We start from the raw sequence: 6,948 nt of genomic DNA on the forward strand, positions 1-6,948 counted from the left end.
GGCGCGTTACTGCGTGAAGCCTGCATGGAGTGGAAAATCTACGACAAGAATCCTGCCATCGTCACAGATAACGCCAGGAATATGATTGTGGCCGGTGCAGAAGCCCAGTTCAGTCCACACATTACCTGCTTCGCACATACACTCAACCTTGCCTCGCAGAAGGGTTTGGGGGTGGACCGTGCTTCCAGGTTGTTGGGGAAAGTGCGAAAAATGGTTGGATATTTTCACCGCAGCCCGATTGCATGTCACGCCCTACAGGAAAAACAAACTCTGATGGATTTACCAAAACATAAACTGATCCAAGACATAATCACCAGATGGAACAGTTCATTCGAATTGCTTGAACGTTTTTTGGAACAACAGCCAGCTATAATGGCAACTCTGATGTCCAAGGATCTACGAAAGGGGGTCACAGATGTAGGCACGCTGAGTGAGAGTGATATCGCCAACATGGATGACATTGTTCAGTTGATGGGTCCTGTCAAAATGGCAACCACTGTGATGTGTGAAGAAGACCAGCCAACTCTCTCTGTAATTGCTCCTCTTCAAGCAAAACTGCTGAAACACCTACAGCCATGCGAAGACGACTCAACCCTGGTTGCAGAGATTAAGAGGGTGATGGCCAGTGACCTCTCCACACGCTACAGAGGCACCCAATATGCTCTCAACATAGGTAATTAATTTGGAGTCTTAATTAAAATCAACTTGGTTAATATTTTAGGTTATTAGACTGTATTAATTTGTAAAATGCCACACCTTTGCGTTTTCAAGTTTGAATTTGAGTTGTTTTTTCATATGGAAAAGTAAACAAGATATCTGCAATACAATTCTTAGTTCATGGTGGCTTTACATCATCACTGTGCCACATTTCTTTTAAACATACTAAAGTTTAATCTTCTGATTATTTTGTGTTTGAGGAGGTGGTCATCACTTGCAATTTCAGGTCAACTTAATTTAATAATGCAATGAATGCAATATTCTTGTTCTTTAAACAGCATCAGCGTTGGACCCGCGATTTAAAGAACTGCCCTACCTGGAAAAAGAGGACAGAGTACAGGTCTACACAAAACTGGTTTTTGAGGCAGAAGTGTCCCACCAGGTAACTCTTCTCTCCTCTTTCCTCTGCTCTTTTCTCTTCTCCCCTTTCATTTGTCCTCTCTCAAATCTCATCTGTTCTTTATCTTCCTCTAAATTTATGTGTGCAGTATTACAGAGCAGAAATTTGAACAGTTCACACATTCTTACATCAATAGATGCAAGCAATGGGAAATCAGGAGGAAGACGAGGGAAGCTCAAGCACAAAGCTGTCAGGATTCAATGAAGAGACCACAGGTGTGTTTCATGTGATACCAATAAAAGAGTGTTGTTGTTTTGTATTAATGAGAAACATGACTATATTTTGAAATATATTTCTTATATTGTAGCTCCAAATGAGTCACCTCCTTGTAAGAAGAAAGCCTTAGATGCGCTGTTTGGCGATTCCTTCACCCAAAGAGAAAGAAAATCCACAAGCGAGACAGCCAGAGCAGAGGTGTTAAAGTACCGAGCAAAATATGTGTTGCCTTTGACTGAAAATGCCATGAAGTGGTGGAGATCTCAGGAGAAAGAGCTACCTGTACTTTCCACCCTTGCTAAACGGTACCTGTGCATTCCAGGCACCAGTGTGCCAGCAGAACGAGTTTTTAGTACTGCTGGCGACATAGTGAACGCACAGAGAAGTGTTCTGCAGCCAGATCATGTTGATCAGTTGATATTTTTGAAAAAAAATCTGTAGTCATTGAAGAGTAGCCTAGTAGGTTACACTTGATCTTTTGTTGAATATTGTTTGTTTATTAAAATGAGAGTAGTAGCAGGTTCATCCACTGCTCATTCAACCTGAAGAAATGTTGGTTGCACTTTATTTTTGATATTAATACTGTATTTGTATTGTAATGTTGAAAAACAAAAGCAGAAGTAGCAGGTAAACCTACTGTTAATTCAACCTGAAGAGATGTTGGTTGCACTTTATTTTTGATATTAATACTGTATTTGTATTGTAATGTTGAAAAACAAAAGCAGAAGTAGCAGGTAAACCTACTGTTAATTCAACCTGAAGAGATGTTGGTTGCACTTTATTTTTGATATTAATATTGTAATATTTTTATGTTGAAAAACAAAAGCAGAAGTAGCAGGTAAACCTACTGTTGAAATGTTGGTTGCACTTACTGTACTTTTATTGAAAATGTATTGAATATTGAAAATGAGATCAGACAATTTTAACTTCCTGTTAATTCAACCTAAAGTGTTGTTTGCACTTTATTCAAATAAAATGTGAATGCATTTGCCATTCATTGTTGTTTACTTGTTTATTTATATTCATAATTAATTGATACCTGATTCCATTACAAGAAACAGGAATCTAGGAAACTTCACCTGCACTGTCCAGTATCCAGGTATTTATTTCAGTCACACTGGTTGAATTTTTGGCTAAAAGGTTACTGAATCGATTTCAAGTCACTGAATCGTTTCGGATCGTATCGTTCTAAATGAACCAATATCGTCCTTGAATCGTATCGACAATCACGAATCGTGATACAAATCGAGTCGTTGTTAAAACGAATCGTTACACCCCTAGTTTACACTGATACGTTCTCATACTTACAGCTATACATACTCACACTTTCATACTCACATTCACACACGAACCCCACCTTCAACAGGTCTGATCACATACAAGGCCCCTGGATAGGCAATCGAGTAGGCTACTTCCTTACATCAAACTAGATGTAGCTCCGGCGCTGATGTGCTCTGGCATTTGCAGGACAGAGCGTACTCACCAATTCTTTCCCTCTCACTGTTTATTCTCTTCCCCTGTCCCCCTTGCGCCTTATCGCTCTATATTTGTATCTGTTTATGCAACCTATCTTCCTTGGCCATGCATGTATGTGATAGAGACAGAGATACTAATACTTTATGGGAATTAACCCTGTTCTTAGAATCAGCACTGTAGAACATAGCGTGTATAATAAGTATAGTGTTAATTGCAGTGTAGCCTAGGTTGCCTCTGGCTATGAATGTTTCTGTGCTTGTATCAGTAAATTTTTGGCTAATAACATAGACCTAACAATTATTGTAAATGTGTGTTTACCTTGTGTTATAATAACCTATTTTCAATATAAATGATAGGACTGACTGAAAAGCTGACTTCCTCCATTATAGGCTCCTGGTTGTAATTATTACATGTGTAAGCCCACAACAGCATTGCTGTTAGATAGCTTCATTTATTTAGTTAGCTATACGAAATTAATAATAGCCTAAAACTTATATTAGCTGTATGGCTAGCTTTATTCAAAATAGCAGAACATACCTGCCAGGCGACAAGTCAGCTCTCCCGCGCTGCCTCTCTTTACGCGAAAATCGTCATGCAGACTTGTGCCCTCATGGAGATTCCGTGCAGTGGATAATTAATACTGAGGTATTAATTTGTGATACTTCACTAGGCTAAAACAAGGTTTACTCGTTCATTCGTGTCGGTCAACCACTGTGTCAAACTTTGTCTGCCTCTTCTTATCCATTTGGTGGAATTTCAACCATGCTCCGTCTTCTCTGCTTCCCACCCCTCCTCGTGCACTTCTCCAATACTCCCTCTCAGTCTCACAACAAGAGGATAATGCTAGTGTCTCGTTTCCCCTAGCAACCAGTTGCTATAGGAATATTCCTTAGTAATTCAAAGTGTTGATGATGATAATGAAGAGTCCAAATGTATGACCACGATAGTTAGATTAGGCTAGTTATTCAATCAAACACATTTATTTTACAATTATAGACCCCTAACCTAGGAAGAAATGTGTCTCTTATGAATGTCTGTGTGCAGTTACAGGTAGCATACTCCAAAAACTAGAGAAAATTCGACAAAAAATATATTAAATCCACCTTTTGCACAGTCCTCGGCATTTTAGCTGTGCACATCTCACATTTCCCAACACCGTTGCAGTAACTAGTCGTTTCTATGCGAAGCGGCTGCGGCCGCTTGTAGAAGTAGCCTTAATGACAGCACTTCCCACAGTGCGACCAAAAGAAAGATCTACACATATGAAAGCGATATTTATCGCTCAATACAAAAAGTGGATTTAATATTTTTCTGAATATTCTCTGTTTTTTGGAGTTCCACCTGCAACTGCACACAGATGTTCATAAGAGACAAGTTTCTTCCGAATCGAGAACAAAGAAAGTATCGCCAAGGTTTGTAAAAAAATATCCTGATTATGGTAAACAGCAGCCTATGCAAGATCTCAGATGAGCTTTAGCTCTGCCACTGAGGTTCGTGTTTACATGGCTATCTAGCAGTAATGTTGGAGGCTACTGGCTTTGATCCAGTTAGTCTACTGGGAGGAGAAGATTTGTCTTTCCCCAGGATACCCTTGCTTGTGGAGATAATGCTAGCAACCGAATGCTTTAATAAAGGATGAAGGTATAGTAGACCCAAGTAGCCTATTGTAAACTGTAACACATCTCACAATTAGAGTAACATGCAATTTTATCATTGGGGACATCACACTTTGTGCTATAGAGTATAGACTGTTGGGTTTAACAACATTTCCAAAACTCCATACCTGATCATAGGCTTTTGTTTTGAAATGTGTATGCCAGTAATGTTAATTTTATCACCAGCACTTTTGGAACCATAGCACCACTGTAGCTATATAATCCAACCACCTTGACTGATGACTGTCAATTCCTGCTGGAAGTTTCTAACTTTCACAGACTAACCAACCTTTTCTAACTTTCACAGACTGACCAAACTTTTTTCACAAACGTTTTTAGAGTAAGATTGTTGGTCATGAAGATGTCCCTTTCCTAAAATAGTGTAGCAAACAAGGGGCGGGGAAGCGAACCCAGGTTACATGCGTGAAAGGCACACACCCTACGCATCGCTCCAACAGATTTAACCCACTTGGTCAGAATTGTAATGTGGCTCACTGTATTAGCGAGGATCACTACACCGTTTCGACCACTTTGACCACCAATATGCAGCCTACAGTTTTTTAGATAGACAATAGATTTGTGGGAGTCCTTCGTAATTAAAACACTAACCAGCCGTAACATACGCATTCGATTTCTATTGTCTGCCATTTTCTGTACAGCCAGAGCTTGTGTGCTCGCCCAGGGTTTCAATTTTAGTATATTTTAGGATTAGGGTTATGTCATGAAACGTGGGCTACTAGGCCTACATTATAAATATGACACAATCAGCATTTCACTTTGGATATGAATAATCCAAATTATCAATCAGTTATCAAAACGCTCAGATATAACCACCAGGGCAGGAGGGCGAAGAGATGAGAAGAGTAGGCTATCTCAGCTGATTTATGCAGGAGATTTAAAATAATAATGTAAAACATATCTGTAGGCTTTTTAGTAACTATTTGAATGATGTTTTAGTCCAATGCATGTTGGTTGAACGCTTTGACACCTTGAACGTGAAAGTGAGTGGTTCAGTGAGTGTCTCCGCCTAGAACATCACAGAGCTGATGAACGCAGCAACGTTCTTTTTCAGAACCATGGCGAGCGCATTGTGACGCTGTCCCTTCTACTCCTACTCAGAGCCATAGATACAGTATTTTCTAAATGGTTATACTCCTACTGTTCTCTAAACAATGGTTTCATAGTTTACAATTGTATAAACTCCCAAATCATGCTCAAAATTCAATTTAATTGATGTCACTGTTGAGTGTTTTTTAATCAGTTTGATAAACATGTTTATTCCATTGTGACATAGCCAACCATGACTTATGGAAGACTTTGACGTATTAATGGTCCCTATAAAACCCTGTAATTCTAAGAAAGAATTGTCAGATGGTTTTGAACTCAGTCAAAATCACTGCAGTATGTAGAGCGATAATGAGTAGGTCTATGTTCAGTCGTTTGTTGATAGCGACCCCGCTGAGATTCCTCCGCGAGAGGTCGCTTCTGTGTGCAGCTGACCTGTTGTTTGCGACCGGTTCGGCAGTCGACTTTAATAATATGCCATTTAGCAGACGCTTTTATCCAAAGCGACTTACAGTCACGCGTGCATACATTTTTTGTGTGTATGGGTGGTCCCGGGGATCGAACCCACTACCTTGGCGTTACAAGCGCCGTGCTCTACCAGCTGAGCTACAGAGGACCACATATAGCAAATATGACGGTATCGGTGAGGATGCACTGGCCACCGTGGAGAGCGTGGACCGTGTTGTCACGGTTGAGGAGGGTAAGTTTACATATTTTACAATGTCTAAATAGTAATAGTCCCAAATGCCACCCAATACCCTATTTCTTATTTTGACCAGGACCCATAGTTCTATGGTTAAAAGGCGCTGGTCAAAAGTAGTGCACTAAATAGGGAATAGGGTGTCATTTAGGTAGCAATCATGGTGATGACATTTTTTACAGTGTAGCCCTAGATTAACAACAACAAACAAACTTGCTCCTTTGAAACCAAACCGTTGCTTTAGGTTTAATTGAACATGTTGGTACATTATGCAGACACATAAATACATTTGATGTCATACAATATAAAACACAAGTAAATATATGATCAGCCTAACTACATGGACAGATGTCTGGTGTCTTGTAGCTAGTATTTCTTAAACTTAGAGAAAACAATCCTTTATTGTTTTTCATAAAGATAATGAGCCCACCCTGGACCAGGAGGACCCAGTCCTTGTTCAGGTAAGAATGCTGCAGGCCTATCAATAGCTTGGGTGCCAGTCTTTCTGCTCTCTTGCCAATTCCATCGTGGCAATATGATATTGGCATCACAATCCCATAAGGAGTGGACAGAGAGCTGAAACAGACTGGCACCCAGGCTATAACAATACTGCTTCATTAGCAGGATTGGTTCAATAACAATCTGTCATTCAAACTGTCATTTTACTGACTCATAAATTGATCCTGATTTTCTTCCTTAGTATGTGGTTGAGGAGGTTG

The 6,948-nt window shown here is 39.8% G+C and overlaps 1 long non-coding RNA gene across 1 annotated transcript; it reads left to right on the top strand.

Moving 5' to 3' along the window:
• Positions 1-1,053: 1,053 nt before the first annotated feature.
• Positions 1,054-2,417, top strand: LOC311119174. Its single transcript, XR_014611920.1, has 3 exons — positions 1,054-1,099; positions 1,254-1,332; positions 1,425-2,417. It is a non-coding gene; the product is annotated as an uncharacterized lncRNA (long non-coding RNA).
• The last annotated feature ends 4,531 nt before the right edge of the window (positions 2,418-6,948 follow it).

Source organism: Coregonus lavaretus, assembly GCF_964263955.1.
Source record: "Coregonus lavaretus genome assembly, contig: HAP1_SCAFFOLD_4018, whole genome shotgun sequence".
Lineage (NCBI taxonomy): Eukaryota > Metazoa > Chordata > Actinopteri > Salmoniformes > Salmonidae > Coregonus > Coregonus lavaretus.